Here is a 22,058-nt window from a genome sequence, read left to right as displayed (position 1 = left end):
GGTATACATGGCCACAATAAAAATGAGAAGCACATGTATCTTGGGTGTTGTACAGGGTTCCAGCAACTTAGAACCTCACCTCTGTTTACTACCTTGCTTCTTAGCAACCAGGTCTGCAGCTGACCTGGACAAAAACGAAAACAAAAGCACCAGCCCCACCACCTTCTCAAGTGCCAGTGATGCTGAGAAACAGACCAGTGAACAGGAAGCCTGACGATGCTGCTGTAGATGGTAAGGGCCAGAATCGGTGTGTAACCCCAGGAGGGACTGATTTGCAATCCCCCACTTCCTAGGGCAAGAGATGGTTTGTCTTGGTACCACGCTCAACATAACAGTTCAGGGAGATCTTTATGACGTACAGAACGAGTTGCTTGTTTTCTGTTCTGTTCAAACACCTCTTCCCGCAGGCCCCTTCCTCTCACTGCGTAGTTGCCTCCCTGGCTGCTAGCTGGTGTCCTCAGAGGGCAAGCCTGCAGCAATGGACAAGCCTTCCCCACTGTGTTGATCTGCTCTGTGCCAGCCACCAGAGCTTCTTCCTCTGCCTCTACTGCATCAAGAATCTCTGTAAACTGTCCTGGATTTCAGCCTGCACCCCAGAGAAAGACCCGGAGAGTCCCAGGGCTCGGAAAATAACTGCATGACCCTATCTGACCCTATCCTGGCCAGGGGAAGACTAGGGAGTTTACTGCCATCGAAGTGCGGCGATGCCCATGGTGGATGTATTAACAGTATTCCAGCTCCCAGAAACATACAAGCTGGGTCTATATTCAAGATGTGTTACTTACAGGGTCTGTACAGAGGGCATGCAAAGGAACCACTCTATGGCTCAGTTCTTTTATCTGTAAAACTGTTAGTTGCTCTGTCGTGTCTGACTATTTTGCAACTCCATGGACTGTAGCCTGCCAGTCTCCTCTGTTCATGGGTTTCTCCAGCCAAGAATACTGGAGTGGGTTACTATTCCCTCCTCCAGGGGATCTTCCCGACACAAGGGTCTGGGGTTGACTCGGGGTCTCCCACATTGCAGGCATATTCTTTACCATCTGAGCCACCAGGGAAGCCTCTTATCTTTAATAGGGGGCTAATAATAGCCCCCTCACAGAACTACAATGATTCTCAGATTTTTTTTCCTCCCTAATTCATGTAATAACTTTTATTGCAATAAAAGTTTGAAAACAATGAAGGGGGTTGCATGAAATTAATGGATAAATTTTTTTTTTTTTGGTTCAAGTTAGTATATTTGCACACAGGCACAAACGCACACACACATACAAACTCACACACACCATCTGTTCTCATCATCATCTCATAAAGGAAAGGGCATTTTGTACCCAAAAGTAAGAAGGACAGATCCTCAAAATAAAGGACAGCCTTTCAAATGGATTAAATTTAGGTCTATTAAAAATTTCACTAAATTGCCCTTAATTTTCTCATTTAGCTGCAGTCTGCTGAGAATGTCATTATGGAATCAGATGAATGGGTGGATCCATTTGGGAACCACTTAGAAAATGAGTGTAAAGTGCTTCTTAGCAAGGGCATAAGCACCCCAAAAATCAACAATACACATTACCTATTAAGGGGATGCTTGGAAATGATGAACAGTGAGAGACACAAGTTGGAATCATTAACCTCTTCACCCCCACAGACTCCCTACAGTAGACCCAGCCAAATACCTTTCTCATTTCCGAGTTCCCTGAGCTACAGAGCAGCATGCCTTTCACATGGGAGAAGCTTAATCAAGGTCATACGGATTGGATTGCTGGTTTCCCTTTCCCCAATGACACAAGGATTGCAGCCTGCTCATTCAAGGCCACCGGAAATGATGGCTCTGATGTGGGGGTTGGGCGCTTATTCTGGACCATATGGGGCTTCCCTGGGGGCTCAGATGGTAAAAATCCGCCTGCAAGGCAAGAGACCTGGGTCTGATCCCTGGGTCGGGAAGATTCCCTGGAGAAGGGAATGGCTACCCATTCTAGTATTCTTGCCTGGGAAATCCCATGGCCCACAAAGAATCAGACAGGACTGAGTGACTAACCCTTTCACTCTTTAAAAAAAAACTCTCTGGCTCATATGAGGGTGTGTGGTGTAGTACAGAGGGCGGAATCCACCTTTTGGAGTCTCTCTTCTTGGGTGTGAAGTTCTGGTTCTCCCTCATTCTTCTATGGCTGCTATGAAATGTTGATGGAGTTATAATAAGTTCAGTTTCATTCAAAGAGGTGAAGAATAAATGTTAAATCACTCAGTCATGTCCAGCTCTTTGCGATTCCATGGACTGTAGGCCACCAGGCTTCTCTGTCCATGGGATTCTCCAGGTAAAAATACTGGAGTGGGCGGCCATTCCCTTTTCCAGGGGATCTTCCCATCCTAGGGATCGAATTGGGGTATCCTGAATTGCAGACAGATTCTCTACTGTCTGAGCCACCAGGGAAGCCTCATTCAAAGAGGGAATGATGCTAATTTGGCCTTCCTAAATAAGTTGTTAAAACATAAATTAACATAGTACCTGTAAGTTCTGAGGTTGGTGCCTACCATCTAATAACCACTCGTACAAACTAGTGACTATAATTATGACTTATTTTTCTACTCAGTCCCCAACCAGCTGCTGAAAGAGGCATTCCTCTTTTTTGCCAAAACTTACACAAACAAGACCAACTATATCAATACATTCATGGACTGAGTAACTTCAGATGCAATTGTTTTTGAGAATTTTTTTCAAATGACATGACATTCATAGGAAAATGTATAGACATCACCTTTCTGCCCTGGTCCTCTGTACACACATTTTATTTAACCTTGCTAATGAATCAAACGAACACAAACTTTCACATTAGTCCTTGTCAACTAAATTCCTCAACGGCTGAATCTCACAAAATGTCAGGTCAAGTTCTTTTACTATTTTTGTGGAAACTGACTATGGTTAACACCTGTAATGAGATTGCTTATGGCCAGAGCAATAGATCTCTGTATCTATATAAACGTATATCTATTTATCTGCCAATCCTTATTTACCCTATCTGTCTATCTATCTCCTCACAAAACCTTGTAAAGTAGGTTTTACAGCTCGAGCTTACAGAAGAAGAAACTGAAGTTGCAAGAACTATGCTCTTGTCTCTGTAATATAGAATGAGGGGTAGTGTTTTCAGAAAGGTCTGTTGAATTAAAAAGGCAGGAAGTATTCTTTCCATTGGCATGCTATACCAGTAGTGGCAGAAATGCTGCATACAAAATCATGATTGCCATCATCATCATCATCTTATTTGTCATCATTTGCAATACCTAAACTTCGCAAGCACTTCTCCAAAGCATTATTCTTTGTCAATTTGGCTGCAAGATTTCCTCTTCCAGGAATCTATCCTAGAGACCAGCTACCGAATTTTATGATGGGAGTTTCCTAGATTTCTAGTCCCTATTTACTAGAGGGTGGGAGAAGTAAGTCCCGCCCCGACTTCCCTGTTGGCTCAGTGGTAAAGAATCCACCTGCCAATGCAGGAGATCCAGGTTCAATTCCTGGGTCGGGAAGATCCCCTGGAGAAGGAAATGGCAACTCACTCCAGTATTCTTGCCTGGAAAATCCCATTGACAGAGGAGCCTGGCGGGCTACAGTCCATAGGGGTCTCAAAGAGTTCGATGCATTTGAGCATGTGTACATGGAGAGACTGTTCTATGAGAGCAGCCAACTGACATTGAGTCAGGAGTGTCCCCAGACACATCAGGCAGAGCCCCCAATTGAAAAAGACCCAGAGCAAGTGAATACCTTAAGTGTCCAGAGGAGGTTTCCCGAAATGATCAGTTCCAGGAGGTGGTGCTGAAGGAGAGTGCAGAGTTTAGCACTTGAGAGGGTGGGAGTCTCGTTTCCAGTGCACAGGACAGAATGTAAGCGCGTGGGACAAGGGACCGTAGGCAGCAGAGACAAAAACGGCTAAGCGGTGATTTCTCCTAATGAACAAGTGGGTGGAGAGGTCTACTTTGGGAAGCCTCCACACCCCACCCACTCTCTGTGTTTCGACTTGCTGCAAACCTGAGGGCAAACAAAGCCTGCAGAAGATTCTGCTTTTCCTCTGCAGCAAGCTTGGCTGCAAGGTCCTTTGACCCCACCAATGCTCAGAAAGATTTATCTTTATGTAACCAGAGTCACCCTCAAGCCTATCCTACGAGAAATGATTTTGCCTCTATCATCTCAAGCTCTGGAATCATCCCTTTTGACCTTAACCCCCCGCCCAAGGTCCTATCTTGGCACAAGGTAAGAACTTCCACAGGGATCCCCAGTGATATTGGCACAGCTTCAAAGCCTGGCGGTTTCTGGCGGCGAGCTAGGAAGGATGTAAAGATTGGAGACAAAACTAGGTTAGTCTGCAAAAAAGTCACATTGCAAATGGACCAGATATGAGCTAGAAGAGCTTCTTGGTTCTCAAGATCTCACTTCAACAGATACAAGTCTCTGGAATTTCAACTCTTAGTCCCCAGACTGCAATTCCTAATTATGGGAAACTCACACTCTTACAACCTCATCTGACCTTTCCACTCAGGTTTTTATATTATATGGAGTCTCTGAGCTCCATCCCAAGAACTCACAGTGAAGCTCAGCCTCTTGCCGTGTTCCACAGTACATCTACTCACGGAAGGCACATTTGAGTTTAGCAGATATCAAGACTGGGGATAGATATAAGGAAGAGAGAAAATAGGGGGAAACACGACTCTAGAGGGATCAGCATGAATCACCTTCTCTCAAAGGACACTTGGCTATTCGGCCACCATCCACTGCAATTAGACTCTCCTGGTTCCTGAATTTCTAGGCCACGCTTCTATTTCCTCTTTCCCTTCCCATTGAGAGCCCAAGAGCAAATTCCCATGCCCACCCTTTTGTCTCAAGTTTCCTTTTCCTTGAAATGTTGACATCTGATTCCCTAGAGGGAATCACCTTCTCACGCAAGTTTGTGTCTGTGGGTGCTCAGTCACTCAGCTGTGCCTAGCTCTATGCGACTCTATGGACTGTAGCCTGCTAGGGCCCTCTGTCCATGGAATTTTCCAGGCAAGAATACTGCAGTGGGTTGCCATTTCTTCCTTCCAGCGGATCTTCCCAACCCAGGGATTGAACCCGTGTCTCTTGCCTCTCCTCCACTGGCAGGTGGATTCTTTACCACCAGCACCATCTGGGAAGCTCAAGTGTGCATCAAGCCATTTTTTCCAAACTCAAACAGAATTCTGCAGAAGATGACTTATTGTGCCCACTATTAAAAGAAGCGTATCCTTTGCACTTGGTTTCAGATAGAACAATCTGACACTCTAGCAGGCACAGGGACACGTTAAGAGGAAAACTACGTATTTCCCCGGCTGCACCTTTTTATACAGATCTGTGGCAGAATTCTTACGCGCTCCATAAACTTGAGATCTCCGTCAGAATCATCTTGTGCTTTGTTAGGTCTCTTAACACTTGTACCCTGATTGCCATCACCCTGAATGACCTACTTACTATGGTGCTCTTTGCGTGTGGGAGAAGGGTTTGCAGCATTGGTGGGAATCCACTGCATCCCTCTCTCCAAGAATCCTCAGCTCCCCTGCAGCCCTCAGGAAGGATCACGCACCTCAAACTGCTTTCTGCATGTCTCAGTATAAAGGTCCTGTCCTCCTGGCTGTTTCCATACCACCCAAACAAAATGTTGTGTACATCCCACTCTCTGCCTTTATGGACTTGCCTTGCTTGTGGAAGCACCTCCCTCCCATTTACATAACCCTGAAACCCTAACATCTGCCTGTCATACTTCCCTCTGCAGCTTGGACTAGTCAATCCATCCCCACATTATATCACTCTGAGCTCTCCCATCTCTTGACTATAAAGTCTCTCCATTTTCCATTGCCCTGTCCCGATGCATCCTATTATTCTCTGTGTGTGTGTATGTGTGTGTGTGTCTGTGTGTGTGTGTGTGTCTGTTAGTCATTCAGTCATGTCCGACTCTTTGTGACACCATGGACTGTAGCCCATCAGGCTCCTCCGTCCATGGGATTCTCCAGGCAAGAGTACTGGTGCAGGTAGCCATTCCCTTCTCCAGAGGATCTTACTGACCTAGAGATCGAACCTGGGCCTTCAGCATTGCAAGCAGATTTTCTACCATCTGAGCCACCAGGGAAGCCCCTGCTCCTGCTGCTGCTGCTAAGTCGCTTCAGTCGTGTCCGACTGTGTGTGACCCCATAGATGGCAGCCCACCAGGCTCCCCAGTCCCTGGGATTCTCCGGGAAAGAATACTGGAGTGGGTTGCCATTTCCTTCTCCAATGCATGAAAGTGAAAAGTGAAGTTGCTCAGTCATGTCTGACTCTTAGTGACCCCATGGACTGCAGCCTACCAGGCTCCTCCATCCATGGGATTTTCTAGGCAAGAGTACTGGAGTGGGGTGCCACTGCCCCTCGCCTAGACTAAAACCACAACAAACAAAACAACAACAAAAGTTACGCTCTCCTAACTGGTTCCTTTGCTCAGCTTCAGATCTTCCCAACTCACACTCTACACTGATTTCACAGGAGAATTTTAAATACACAAAAACAGGGTTTCCCTGTTTTGGCTTAGCGGTAAAGAATCCCCTGCCAATGCAGGAGACCCAGGTTCAATCCCTGGTCCGGGAAGACCCCATGTGCTACTATGGGGCAACAAAGGCCATGCCAGTAACAACTGAAGCCTGCGAGCCCTAGAGCCCAGGCACCTCAAGGACAGAAACCACCACCGTGAGAAACGGGCACACCACAACCAGAGAGGAGCCCCTGGTCGCTGCGACTAGGGAAGAGCCCAAGGAGCAACGGAGACCTAGCGCAGACAGAAACGAATCAGCAACTATATAAATAAATAACATTATTAAAAAGATATATAGAATAAGCACACCCATCTTCCACTCAGAAGACATCAGAGACCCTTCCCACCGGGGATGACCCGATAGCACACACTTTGACGAGGCTCTTCACCTCTTATCTGGCAACAGAACAGGCACTTTCTTGAATGTGCCTCCCTCCCCTCTGGATTCTGGTCACTGCATACCTAGTCTTGTAATTGCGTATGCCCAGCGCATATTAAAACCTCTCCAAATATATGTTCCTTGGCTGAAACTGCTTTAATGATATGAGAGTACAAATCCCAGAATACCCAGGGTGTAATTAAATAAATAAGCCCGGAATGAAACATGCATCTTTGTATGTCGTGCAATGTCGAGATGGAGATGAAAGCTCCTGTGTGCGTTTCACTTTATTCTTCACAGGGGCAGAGCTGGGTACATACTGATAGCGCTGTTACCCGCAAGGATGCTGAAACCCAGAGGGGTTATGTAAGCTTCCTGCATATAAATGGGACAGCCAGTGTGGAAGCGAGGTCTTTGTCTGTTTACTGTCTATCTCCTGCTTCCCCCGTGGCACTCACCTAGTCCCCCAGAACTTTATTTTCCCTCTTAATGTTGCAATCAGAACAGCACCTGACCTACTGATGCAGAGGCTTGTTAACCATTGGTCAAATCAATGAGACAACGTGGAAATGACAAGTCCTCCTCTACTTGGAGAAGGGAATGGCACCCCACTCCAGTATTCTTGCCTGGAGAATCCCATGGACAGAGGAGCCTGGCAGGCTACAGTCCATGGGGTCGCAAGAGTTGGACATGACTTAGTGACTAAACCACCAAACCACCTCTACTTGTACACCTCTGATTTCCATTAGATGCTCACTAATTGAAAGATTGATTGATGCAGTCATTCATTCATTCATCAGATACAGCTTTTTTTACCTTTTTATTTTGCACTGGGGTCAGATCAGATCAGATCAGTCGCTCAGTCGTGTCCGACTCTCTGCGACCCCATGAATCACAGCATGCCAGGCCTCCCTGTCCATCACCAACTCCCGGAGTTCACTCAGACTCACGTCCATCGAGTCAGTGATGCCATCCAGCCATCTCATCCTCTGTCGTCCCCTTCTCCTCTGGCCCCCAATCCCTCCCAGCATCAGAGTCTTTTCCAATGAGTCAACTCTTCACATGAGGTGGCCAAAATGTGATAGTTTCAGGTGGACAGTGGAGGGACTCAGCCATACATATAAATATATCCATTCTCCCCCAAACTTCCCTTCCATCCAGGCTGCCACATAACACTGAGCAGAGTTCCCTGTGCTTTACAGTAGGTCCCTTTTAGTTATCCATTTTAAATACAGCAGTGTGTACATGTCCATCCCAAACTCCCTAACTATCCCTTCCACCTGGCCACCATAAGATTGCTCTCTAAGTCTCATCAGGCATATGTTGAATGAATTCACTCTGCTAAGCGCAGTGCTGGAGATACAATGATCAATAAACAGGAGATGGAATTTACATTCTAGATGAACCTGATATTTGGGGATCATCTGGATTTTAAAAAATAAGGCTTTGCAACTCTGTGTCAGCTTATGAATCAGCATTTTCTCAACTTTCTGCAACAAGTTAGAATACCAAAGTGAATTGGATTATGAGGCTAATTGAAAACAATATTAATTATCCATACTCCTAACTTCAATATTTGGTATTCATCAAAACAGCCTCATTTTCTCACTGATTGGCTTTATAATAAATGTTTTACATTTGAATTGATAAAATTCATCTCCACTCTGCTCCTTTCATCTCTTTTACAAATGTAGTTTCATGTAGAACTTATTTGTTAATGTGTTTTTACTGGGGTAAAAGTGTATATATATACACAAATACATATATACATTTGAGAATCTATTTTCCTGGGTGACACTAACACCCTGGTATGAGGCTCTGATTATAGGCTCACTCTCCTATGGGAAAAAAATAAAGAATTTTTAATTTTTTAGTCCATGTTCTGAGGCCATAGAGTTTCATCTGTCCATTTCCTGTCTTCTTGAGGGTGAAGTGGATGATAATAAGAACAGGGGAGGCAGATCACCTGGTCCTGAATCTTGGGTCTCTTTTGTCCAGCTGGGTGACTTTTGGCAAGTTATTTATACCTTCTGGGTCATGGGGTTTTCATTTACAAATAAAAAGGGCATGAACACATTTTTCACAGTCTGGATAACGTGGATGACATAATATGTGTAACTTGCTTAGTGAAACGCTTGGCATCTAGAAAAGTGCTGTGTGTATTAGAGCCATAGCTACGATGACAGTGATGATATAGCGTTGGTGATGGTGATCTGGTTATTAACTGTGAACACAGGAACTGTTGTTGTCATTCATCTCTCAGTCATCTCCGACTCTTCGTGACCACATGGGCTGCAGCACACCAGGCTTCCCTGTCCTTCACTGTGTCCTGGAGTTTGCTCCAGTTCACGTCCATTGAGTCAGTGTTGCCATCCACCCATCTCATCCTCTATTGCCTCCTTCTCCTCCTGCCCTCAATCTTGTCCAGCACCAGAGTCTTACCCAGTGAGCTGGCTCTTTGTATTGCATTGAGTGACCAATGCAATTGGCTTCTGTTGAAAAGACAACCCTATTCTCTTTGGTGGGAAAGGATGAGGGCCATCCTGTTCCTCATTTCCAGGAGAACCCTTTGCTAGTTCACTGTCCTGCCCTTCTCTCTTAACTCGAGTTTCCAGCTAAGGAAGCAATTGGAATCTCTGTCGCCACCTGGACTCCCCCTACTTTCTCACCTCATATCTGGGCCACAGACATCTCTGAGGAGCCTCTCTCCTGCATCACACAGGAGCTGACACCACTGTTCTGCTGGGGAACTCTGGGGGACGTTAATATTTTATGACCTCTTTAGTGAAACACCAAACTCCAGGGTGCAGATACTTCCTCTAATTCAGATTCTCAGCAGGCTTCCACCCTCCCTTTCTCCACCCCCGCCTCTCACCATCCAAGCCATTCCAAGATTGCTTTCCCCCCACGCATAGCCACTGTCCTGTCAAGAGGCACACCATTCCAAGAAATGTCATAAAAAGAAAATAAGAGCAAAGTTAAGAATTATTCAGCTTTTACTGTGTGCTGGGTGCTACGCCAAGTATTTTACATTGGTTACACATTTTTTGTCTTCCCAGAAACCCAACCAGAAAGGTAGTCTGACTCCTCCCTTTTGAAAGGCGAGGAAACTGCAAATTGGGGAAGACAAATAACCCTTTGAATCCACACACTCAGCCTCTAACTTGAATCGGTGTGATTTCTTTGGCTCTGATATTCTACTTTATTGCATAATTCATTCCTGAAAATGGATTTTTAAATCAAAATGTCTGAAAGTGGAACAACTGATATAAGAGTCCTCTGAGAGGTAGCTCTCTCCCCATAAAGTAAATGGGATTGCAAAATTCCAAACTATGGTGGAGGCAGACGCTGCCTCCCCCAGGTTCCTGTGAGGATTGTAAACTACCCACAGGGTCTCCCCGTTGTTATGGAAACCCTGGACCAGGGCAGGGAAAGCTCAAGCTTTGACCCAATGCCCAACGGAGGTCTGGGTGTGTGTGCTTCTCCTTACCATCCACAGAGCTTGAGTAAAATGGATCTCAGCCAGCAAACATCCTCGGGATTCGATTTTGATTTTCTGGTCAAACAAACAACCAGACACGACAGCTAATCTACTGCCCATTCCATTGGGACTACATCCCCTGGATTTGGAAATACAGCTAGGAAAGAATATTTTGAAAAGCAAAAAAAAAAACACTTATGAAATGAGGGGGCAGGGATAGAATGAGATATACATGTATATTTATATAGTATGATTCCACATATGTAGTCAGTTTGGGTCTACAATTTACATTCTCGATTTCCATGTGTATCTCCTTCTAGACTGAAATCTATATGGAGACTACTGGTGACTTTTATCACTTTTTTATTGTTAATCTGTATTAACTGCAGCCATAAAATTACCTTGGCAGGTAAACTATGACAAACCTAGACAGTGTATTAAAAGCAGAGACATCACTTTGCCAGCAAAGGTCCATATAGTCAAAGCCATGGTTTTTCCAGTAGACAGGTATGGATGTGAGAGCTGGACCATAAAGAAGGCTGAGCACTGAAGAACTGACACTTTTGAATTGCTATCCTGGAAAAGATTCTTGAGAGTCCCTTGGACAGCAAGATCAAATCAGTCAACCCTAAAGGAAATCCACCCTTAATACTCACTGGAAGGACTGATGCTGAAGCTGAAGTTCCAATACTTTGGCGACAGAGGATGAGATGGTTGGATAACGTCACTGACTCAATGGACATGAGTTTGAGCAACTCCAGGAGATAGTGAGGGACAGGGAAGCCTGGTGTGCTGCCCTCCATGGGGTTGGAAAGAATCAGACACCACTTTGTGACTGAACAATTAGCCATGTTTTCTCTAACGATCACAGAGCAGTCTTTTTAATAAGGAAAAGAGAGATTTCCACTTCTTTCCCTTTTGTTGCCTCTATTTAAGTGGCCCAGGTCACAGAGTGAAAACACCTCCTTCCCCATCACAGGCATGGTCAGAATCTCACCAAGCCTTAAGGAAAAACAGGGATGTGATCTACCAGGAATAAACTTGGACATTCTCACTGTCCTGGCCCATCAGAGACAGTTTAATAGTGACTCTAGAAAGAGGCGAAGAGCCCTCATGCGCAGCTCCTGAGCACCGCAGCTCTCCATGGGAGCCTAATTATAGTCACCAAAGAAGTTTCTTTCCCGTCTCTCCAGGTCCTCTGCAACAGCTCATCATTCCAGTGGCACTTTTGTGGGGAGAACCTCATTTCTATTTTTATGATGAGGACTGCTTGTCTTTACCAGCTCTTTGTACATAGATCAAGACATTAGGATAACCTGCACTTTCCCCGGGCAAATGAGAATTACTAATTTTCTCTCTCTATTAAGGGCTGTGCCACCTCCATCTGCTTCATCAATATTTATTTCACAGGCTAAGACCCCAAGGATTCTGGTACGAGGTTAACCAGTTCAGCACTACGTGGCCTCACGCTCCTCATGCTTATTTATTGCCTGTGCCCATTTTCAACAAAGAGAGGAGCCATGCAGCTTTACCCTGACCTATGGAAGCAGGATCTTCTTTCAAATATGAAACCCAAAGTCCCACCCTGATATTTTGAGTACATTCACGAGATGACTTTTCTGTAAGAGAAGGAAGTGAAGTCAGAGCTCAGACCTTTGGAATCCTATAAAGCCACATGATGTTTGTATAACAATGAAGGTGGAAGAATTTGAAAGTTATATCATGTCACCCTCAGCCAACAATCACATCTGATAATGCTGATGCTGATTAAAAATATCACTTAATATTAGAGGTTCCTCCATGTTACGCATTCTAAAAACTGATTTGCATACATGATTTTACTTAATCCCCATGCTAAAGTTTTTATTCACGCACCCACTCATTCATTCCTTATTTAATTCATATATAAATATTTATAGATTAGTAAATTATGTTCTCAGCTTTGTGAGATGTCCCCAGCATACAGTGATTAGACACATAAACAAGCAAACAAACAAACAAAACTCAATCTATTTACTCTGATGAAACTTAAACTCTACCGGAAGAGAATTTCCAAAATCAATTCAATCAGTTTTTTGTAAAACAAATGTCCCAGCAATTTTGTTCCTGAGCACTTATCCTGGAGAAGGGAAACTTATGTTTACACAAAAATCCTTCGGTGAAGTTCTATTTATAATAGCTAACAATAGGAATCCATTCAGATATTCTGCAACAGATGACCAGTTAGAGAAACAGTGGTCCACACCATGGAATACTACTCAGCAATGAAAATGAACAAAGGATTGATATACACGATGACAGCTTGGCTGAATCTTCAAAGAATTACGCTGGGTTAAAGCAAAAGTCAACTTCAAAAGGTTAGTTATTAGTATATGGCTCCATTTGTGAAATGACTAAATTTTAAAGATGAAGAACAGACCAATGGTTGTCAGGTGTTAAGAACTGGAGGAGGGCAGGTGCGGTTATAAAAGGACAAGAGAAAGAATCCTGTATTGACAGAATTTTCCTGGAAGGTGACTATGGTGATGAACCCGTAAACCCACACATGTGATAAATACACCCCCTCCTGCAAACACACACACACACCAAGTAAAACTGGGGAGAACTGAAATAAGATCAGCAGGTCATTTCAATGCCAACATCTTGGTTGTAGCATTGAAGCACAACTCTGCCAAGTGTTACCTTTGGGAAAAACTGGGTAAAAAGCACATGGGAATCTCTCGGCATTATTTCTTACAGCTATATGTGACTTGACCATGATCTCAATAAATATTTCTATTAAAAATAAATTACACAGTGAGTGTGATAAAGGCCAGTTGCGGTCAATGCTATAACAGAAAAGAACAGGGCTTTCACATTTTTAGAAAGGGAGCTAACTATACATAGCGGGGGCTGGATTTAGACTAAGGGTGAGACAAGACTTTTTTTTTTTTTGGAAGAGGTGGCATTTCATTGGGCGACAGAGAGATGCAGAGTTGGTGAGGAGAAAGGTGGGTGGTGAAGAGTTCTAGGAAAAGAAACAGAGTGTGACGGGCTTGGAGAAGGGGCGTGCTTGCTCAGGGAGCAGAGACAGGAGTGCTATGGTAAGAGGGGGTCCAGTCTCCAGAGGCCAATACCCAAGAAGAGGGGGCCGCAGTTGAGCAACTGACCTAATTCTGCATAAGAGCTATAATTCTACCCTTTCTTCTGTTGCCAGAAAAAGAGGCTCAGTCTATGTGAGGTCCTACATCTAGGCAGCATCGGACCTAGGAATCAACATCAAAGCTACACCAAGTCCACTGTCTCCTGTAAAAAAAAAAGACCTTTAAATACACCCTTGCTGTTCAACCCAGCAACACCACTTCATAGGGATTTACCAAAGAGAATTAAAAATGTATATTCATAGAAAGGCCTGTACGCAAATGTGTACAGCAGCTCTCATAATCGGCAAAAACTGGAAAGGACCCAAAGATCCTTCAGCTGTTGAATAAACAAGCCTATTTGCATCCACTCTAGGGTGATATTCAGAATAAACAGGAGAGAAGAGACCATTGGTGGACACCACAGATAAATCTCAAATTCACTCTATAGAAAGAAAGAAGTTGGACTCAATGGCTGTCTACTTCAGTTCAGTTCAGTTCAGTTCAGTCACTCAGTCGTGTCCGACCCTTTGTGACCCCATGAATCGCAGCACACCAGGCTTCCCTGTCCATCACCAACTCCCAGAGTCCACCCAAACTCATGTCCATCGAGTCAGTGATGCCATCCAGCCATCTCATCCTCTGTCGTCCCCTTCTCTCCTGCCCCCAATCCCTCCCAGCATCAGGGTCTTTTTCAATGAGTCAGCTCTTCGCATCAGGTGGCCAAAGTACTGGAGTTTCAGCTTCAGCATCAGTCCTTCCAATGAAAACCCAGGACTGATCTCCTTTAGGATGGACTGGTTGGATCTCCTTGCAGTCCAAGGGACTCTCAAGAGTCTTCTCCAACACCACAGTTCAAAAAGCACCAATTCTTCGGTGCTCAGCTTTCTTCACAGTCCAACTCTCACATCCATACATGACCACAGGAAAAACCATAGCCTTGACTAGACGGACCTTTGTTGGCAAGGACTCTATTTATATGGTGTTCTAGAAAAAGCAAACCAGAAGGACTGGGAAAAGATTGGTGACTGTCAGGGTTGGGGCTGGGAACTGGCTACAAACAGACCCCGGGGAAGTTTTTTGGAATGATGGGTATGTTTGATATCCTGATGGTGGTGCTGGTGACATTGCTGTTATGTCTTTGTTGAAACCTGCAGAACTGTATGCTGAGAAGGGCAAGCTTTACTCCATGTAAATTATACCTTGGGGACTTCTCTGGTGGTCCAGCAGTTAAGAATCCGCCTTCCAATGCAAGGGACCTGAGCTTGACCCCTGGTTGGAGAACTATGATCCCACAGACCTTGGGGCAGCTAAGTCTATGCACTGCAACGAGAGAACTCATAACCCCCAAAGAAGAGCCTACACGGGGGAGGATCCCACTTGCTGCAAGTAGGGCCTGATGCAGCCAGATAAATAAATACTAAAATTATACCTTGATAAACCTGACTTTGATCGAATGTGTGGGATAGCTTAAATCCAGGGAAGAGTCCTCTTCTCAGGTCTAGAAATTTCTGGGTAACCTCAGGAGGCATTTAGATGAATAAGAATCTTAGTTTCAGAAGCTGTAATGAAGAAAAACGGAATGAGGATACCGCTTCTTGTCAGGTAGGGCAGGGAAGATCCACTCTAACCATTCTTAGGACCCAGAGAAGGAGCAGAGAGAGCCTGTTCTGCAAGGCAGAACGCCAAACCTAAGTAGTCACTGGTCTTGCCAAGCTGGGAAGATGACCTCAATTCTCTGAAATGTGACTTTGCTCACTTCACAAGGATGGCCAGGATGGACGCAATGGAGGAAAAGCTAAACCAAGTCAAAGTACGTGTTTGGATTGTCTTCATCTTTGAAGAGAACCAAAACTTTGTGCTCTGTGGCCAAAGTAAACAAAATTCAGGGCTGGGATTCAAGTCCTGCTCCAAGTATAGTAAGTCTACTGTGGAGGGAACACACACCTTCAAACAGCTAACCCAGGGCCGGAACACACTCCAACGTCTGCTAATCTGGCCCATTCGCTGTCAGGACCTGCTGCTCTCATTTAGCCCCTGGGCTTCTCAAAGTGCCTCTCCCTTGGGGACCATCAAGAGCCAAAGATCAATTTCCCTTTCAGCTGCATGAGTCACTGGGAGCTGGCTTTGAGACAAGGCTACGTAGGTTTGGCCATTTCTGGAGGTTGCCTTTCCTCCTGGGGTTCTACCTTCGAGAAAGATGAACTCTGAGCCATCTCCAGGGAAGAACTGGTTCAGGTCAGGCACTATTAGGGTGAGCTGGCAAGCTACATCCTGTCTGGCCTGTTAGCTAAGCCAGCGCATCTGATCACAGTCAGTCTGACTCTTTCAACCTGCCTCTATGCCAGACCGCCCTTCTTCTCTCTTCCCCAAACCCTTTATTTTTGTTTCTTAGTGTTGTCCTTATCAGAACAGATATTCATCAAGCCTTCTGTCATCTATTCTTAACTGCCCATGTACCCAAAGCCTGCAGACACCCTAGGGCAGGGCTGGGGGTCTTGGTGACTGCAACGTGAACCCTTGACTCAGGCCTGAGAGTGACAAGAACTCAGTAAATGCCTGCCGAATAAAGGAACCACAGAAAGCTCGGGGCATGCGCAGAGAAATGAATTCACGAACCAACCCCCAAAGAGACCACCTGATGCAAAGCAGAAAATATCGTTAACTGAAAACAAGACATTTTTGAGAAATCCGCATTTCAGCTTTACCAAAGAGACATTGTAGCACTTGGCCCAAGTGGCATGTTCTATACAGAGAAAATGCAGCACTTATTTCTATTACTCTGAGGTTTACTCTGTAAGTTAAGAAAAGTTAGATGCTCAGCACAGGGTCCCCCACAGCTAAAGACCCCTTTTTTTTTTAAAGAGAGAGAAAGAAAGAAAACAAACAAACAAAAAAAATATATATATATATATATTTTTAAGTTACCAGAAACCTATGTCACTTTTATAATCTAATAGGCCTTCTTATCATCTCTCATCAGTATTTACATTTTAAAATCCAGCTCCTAAGAGAACTACAACTGAGTGTCTTCTAAAGAAAAGAAACACACAAACAAAAACCCAAGAAGAAAGCTTTTGAACAATGAAACTTTAACTGTTTTCGTTCTCTAACACCAATGAGAATAATTCCCTTTTGATGAGATAAATTTAGTCTGAGAGCAAGACAGCCTTAACCCAGCTGCATAATTCATTGGCAGCTTTAATCTTCAGGATGAATATTAGTGTACATTTCAGGTTTTATTGCATTTTTTAAACAAATGATATTTTAAGTTCAAAGCGAATATATCAAGAGCTGGCAATTTGTCATAGGGTTTTCCCTAAAAAAGAAAATCAAAATAACATTCCTTTGGACATTCTGATGTCAACTGGAGACTTCAGAGCAAACGGAGTACAGAAAATGTTAGGTCAGGAAGGCAGATAAACAGAAGTCAACATGATGCAGACACATTGAACAGACAGTCATGATCAACTTTTAATGAGCTGTAAAAGCATGGATGAAACCACTACAACATTTGTGATTGGCTCCACTTCAATATAAAATACAAAGTTTTTTTTTTTTTAAAGAAAAAAAAAACTATGGATGAACTTCCTTCAAAGGATATGCTAATTAATACAAGACACATCTACATGATGCAAAGGGAAATATTTAGTCAATCACTGAAACGGTTTGCCTTCAACATGTCCAACACCCCATGTAAATGTCAAATATATAGGGGAGTCTTTAGGCCGATATTTTGATCTCCGGCAAATTTAAGGCTTAGTTGTCTAGAGACAGAGATTTAATCTCTCTTTGAGTATTAGTTTGGAATCTTTGTCTATTTAGCTGGTATATTTGCATATTTAGTCAAAAGGTGTGAAGACAGGCATACCTTCACAATAGGGCATTGGTTGAATCAGTATACCAAAAATTCCCACATCAACCAGCTCCAACTTAAAACCATGTGCTTTTACCTCAGGGCTTCCTTTGTGGCTCAGCTGGTAAAAAATCCACCTGCAGTGCATGAGCCCTGGGTTCCATTCCCTGGGTGGGAAGATCCCCTGGAGAAGGGAAAAGCTACCCACTCCAGGATTCTGGCCTGGAGAATTCCATGGACTCTATAGTCCATGGGGTCACAAAGAGTTGGGCACAATTGAGCGACTTTCACTCATTCACTTTAGAAATCTATCAGAACCAAACACCTCTTAATACACTAAGGAATCTTTTTAGCTGACCTACACGATGAGTTTGCATGACAGCTAAGTCTTATGTTAATCTGTCTTGACCACCAATAAGGAACTGGCAAAGAATTTTTGCTTCTTAGTCACTGAAATCTTCATCTCCATTTTAATCATGGTTCTTTACTATCATCTTCTTCTCCTAGCATTTTACTTCCTTTTCCCCCAAGTGAGGCTTCCCTGGTGGCTCAGACAGTAAAGAATTTGCTTGCAAGGCAGTAGACAGGTGTTCAGTCCCTGGGTTGGGAGCATCCTCTGGAGAAGTGAATGGCCACCCACTCCAGTATTCTTGCCTGGAGAATTCCACGGACAGAGGAACTGGGCGAGTTATAGTCCATGGGATGGCAAAGAGTCATACAGGACGGAGTGACTAACACATTCACTTTCCCTTAAGTGGGACATCTTTTGAAATAGAAATGGTTCTAGAAGGAGAACAGCGGCAAAGGATTCTCAGATTCCAAGAGGGGATGATTTTGATCTTAACTAATACCAATTGCATCTGAACTTATATTCCTATCTACTCTATAACGGATTCCACGTCCTTATATGAATTTGCTATCTTGACTCTTCTTTGGCTAATAAAGTCTGAAGACTATCATTTTTGGATGGTGCCCATTCTGGCAGACCATTCTCAAGCTTCTTGGGTGTGTAATGGACCCTGGTGTCAAGGTTAAGAACTAATGACCTCCCAGATTCAAACACTTGTATTTTCATGACCATCCAGATTGGAGAAGGAAATGGCAACCCACTCCAGTATTCTTGCCTGGAGAATCCCAGGGACAGCAGAGCCTGGTGGGCTTGCCGTCTATGGGGTTGCACAGAGTTGGACACGACGGAAGCAACTTAGCAGTAGATTGTGTTGGTTACAATAGCCACCAGCTGTATCGACTATTATGGCCTCTTCCTAATGGTCTAGCCTTCAATTAGCCTTCATCCGTAAAACAGCATCCTCCTGGTGGCTCAGAGGTTTGATTATCCCACCCAGGGAAGGGGAAGCTTTCAGGAGAGATTTCTGAAAGGAGAGACCATCAGAGAGCAAACCAGTAGGGATTGTCTCTGAGTAACTATATATGCATTGCAGTTGAATATCATCATATTTTGCTTCTTAATAATCCATCCTCATCTTTGTTAATAACCAACAGATACCATTCCTCAGGATGAATAACTTGCAAAAAAAAATCATTAAATAAAAGTCAGTTAATTGCATTTCTTAAGAAATCCAACTTTTTAATGTTTCTTCTGAGAACAGAGCTGTAGTATAGTCAAAGGATCAATTATCTTTTTTTTTCCTCCTTTTTAAAAAAAACTTGCAGAATACAACATTTTCTTTCCTTAAAGGGCTGCAGACACATTCCCATTTCTTTCCATAAGAATAACTTGAAAAGGATGCAAAGTTATACAGTCGACAATTCACTGCACACAGGCTGCTTTTGATTATATTGCCTCACAAACTAGATACTTTGCTGGGAAGCATAAAAACTGTTTATCACTAAACATTTGAGATTCCACTCAGATAATTTACACATAATTAGACAGAAGCCCACACTTCCGAGCGGCGGCATCACCTCCTCTTTCACAGACTATTCTTTAAGAACATTTTTGGTAGCATAATGAGTATTTTATGAGGATTTGTAATCAGTCGCAACGTAGGTGGGAACAAAGGTGAATTACTCCTCAACACGATCAAATCATTACATAACTCAGTGTGGAATAATGATGAGCTGAGGTTGGCAGAGGTAACCTGCCCAGGTATTTGGAGGTATTAGTAAATTCCAGTCTTTTCCAGAAGCATAGAATCAATTAAGTGATCCCTTGCATGCTCAGTCACTTCAGCCATGTCTGATTCTTTGCAACCCTATGGACTATAGCCTGCCAGGCTCCTATGTCCATGGGGATTATTCAGGCAAGATTGCTGCAGTGGGTTGCGACGCTCTCCTCCAGGGGATCTTCCCCACCCAGGGATTGAACCCAGTTCTCCTGCATTGTAGGCAGATTCTTTACTGCTGAGCCACTGGGGAAGCCCAAGTGATTCTTTGGGCAGAAAAATTTTTTTAAAAAGGAGTCAGCCAAGGAGAGGTACCTCCTACTTAGACTTCCCTACCCTTTGCTCTCCATCAGGGAAAGAGGTTAAAAAAAAAAAAATCAGAATATTGAGAAGGGAGAGAAAGTGAATGGTATTTTCTAGTCACGGAGTCTCTCTTAGTCCTCACTGATGCCTAAGCTCTTTTGTGGCCTAGTACTGTATTTTTCAGACATCTTCTGTCCTAAGACATGATCAAACCTTTGGTAGGAAAAACAGAGCCAACTGCCTGCAAACCGACTAACCATCGCTCAAATATAAAGAGTCACCAGGGAGATAAGAAACAGTAGGGGGTGGGGACAGTATCATCAATTCATTTTAACACAAAGACCAAAGCTGGAGATAGCTCCATCTCTGAATACTGCATCACTCTGCAGCCACACTTAAGAGGTGGCACTGTGTCTAAAGAATCCACCTGCCAATGCAGGAGACACAGGAGACACGTGTTCGATCCCTGGGTCAGGAAGATCCCCTGGAGAAGGAAATGAAAACCCACTCCAGTATTGTAGTCTGGAAAATCCCATGGATAGGGAAGCCTGGTGGGCTACAGTCCATGGGGTCACAAAGAGTCAGACACGACTGAGCGACTGAGCACACACACACGCACTTGTATCCACAAAGCTGAGTTGTCTGGCTTCCATTCGTGGGCAAAGAATTATGTTTTGATTTCTCTTTATGTTGCCTTTCCAAAAAGAGAGGTTCTGTATCATGTGTTTATGCATGAAATGTAAGCAGCTTATAATCTCAGCTATATCCAGTTTATACCATGACACAGCTGTGGATTTATTTTCCCCAGATTATTTACCAGGAGCGTCATCAAGGCCAAGTCTGTAGCAATCCCTGGAGCTGATGCTGATTCTTGGCTTCTGGACCATCGAGACAGCATTCTCTGAGGACTCACCCAGCTCTAAACTAGGCAGTGTGGAAAGATACAGCCTCAGGATGGTCCCTGTGAGGCTGGAGACAGATAAATGGATCGGGATGCTGGTGGCATAAGGAATCAAGACAATGTCTATTAATTTTATAACTACTGTCTTGGGAGACAGTGTGTCCAGAACTCCAACCGTGTTCCCTGTGTCAGCGAAGCTCAACATTTGTACAAATTCAGCAGGCTTTCCAGATCGGGTTCTCCCTCACTCAAGACAGCCAAAAATTAACAACGAAATCCAAAATAAAAACTTCTATGTAGTTATGGAAGCGAACGTGTGCGAGTATGTCAAAAACGTACTTATAAGAACATCTGTGCTACACTTGTTTATGTTAATGCCTGCAAATGATGGTTCCCAATAAAAAATCTGATGAATAAATGAAAGATAAAGAACCAGAAGCAATGTACACGTCTAAAATAGGGAAGTGGCTACGTATAGGGTAAACTGTTTGTATATCTGAATATTATGTAGCCATTTGAAATCAAGTTTTAAGGCACATTTAACAGTATACATGGGGAAAAACTATGGTAGAATGCTATTTGGGGACAGGTTAGTAATGGATTGTGCAACTTCAGTTGTGTGTCTGTTTTCTTCCCTCTGTCCTTCCCTCCCCCTGGCCTTCTTTCCCTTCCCTCCTTCCCTCCTCTCCCTCCCTTCCTTCCTTCCGCCCTCTGTCCATCTGTCCATCCATTCATCTATCTATCCATCCATCCGAAGTATAAGTCCAAGCGCACTGGTTAACGGAAGTCCAGAGTTCTACCTGCTCATCAGCACTGCTCTCCCAGCCCCCTTCACTCCTCCGGGACCACTTACGCAGATTCTTGAGCTTCTTGAAATAGGTTAGAAGCCAATGATCTCATACAACCCTCCAAATCTGGACCATAAGGAAACTCAGTCCCATATAGAAGCTGGGATTCAGTTCACGTTCATGTCAGTACCAAGTTCAGAACACAGAGGTCCCTAATTCTCAGGCATTCAGTGAGTATTTGCATCCTCCGAGCTGAGGAAGCAAATCAGTCTCTTAAGAGAGTAGAGTAGTGTGTGTGTGTTGTGTATGTGTGTGTGGGTACACTTTGTCATTGGATTAAATGTGTGTCCCTGAGCTAGACAGTTAAGTTTGCTGAATTTCAGTTCCCTCAACTGTAAAATGGGGACAAAAAAAAATCACATCTTCTTTTATGAGGTTGTTGTGAAGATGAAATGACTTAATGTAAGTAGAGTTTATAATATTGCAGTACCTGGAACATAGCAAGCCTTCAATAAGCATTAGTTAATTTTATATTTTTTATCAATGTT

At 43.9% G+C, this 22,058-nt stretch overlaps 1 protein-coding gene and 1 long non-coding RNA gene across 10 annotated transcripts in view; one reads left to right on the top strand and one right to left on the bottom strand.

Moving 5' to 3' along the window:
• Nucleotides 1-22,058, bottom strand: part of RBFOX1 (RNA binding fox-1 homolog 1) — a 2,433,924-nt gene that overhangs the window by 448,911 nt on the left and 1,962,955 nt on the right. The window lies entirely within an intron of this gene.
• LOC112444296 (uncharacterized) lies at nt 117-21,025 on the top strand. The gene is made up of 2 exons (XR_003032599.2): nt 117-231; nt 20,630-21,025. It is a non-coding gene; the product is annotated as an uncharacterized lncRNA (long non-coding RNA).

Source organism: Bos taurus, chromosome 25, assembly GCF_002263795.3.
Source record: "Bos taurus isolate L1 Dominette 01449 registration number 42190680 breed Hereford chromosome 25, ARS-UCD2.0, whole genome shotgun sequence".
NCBI classification, from domain to species: Eukaryota; Metazoa; Chordata; class Mammalia; order Artiodactyla; family Bovidae; genus Bos; species Bos taurus.
The sequence above is the reverse complement of the archived record's forward strand: the minus strand, read 5'-3'. Positions and strand labels throughout refer to the sequence as shown.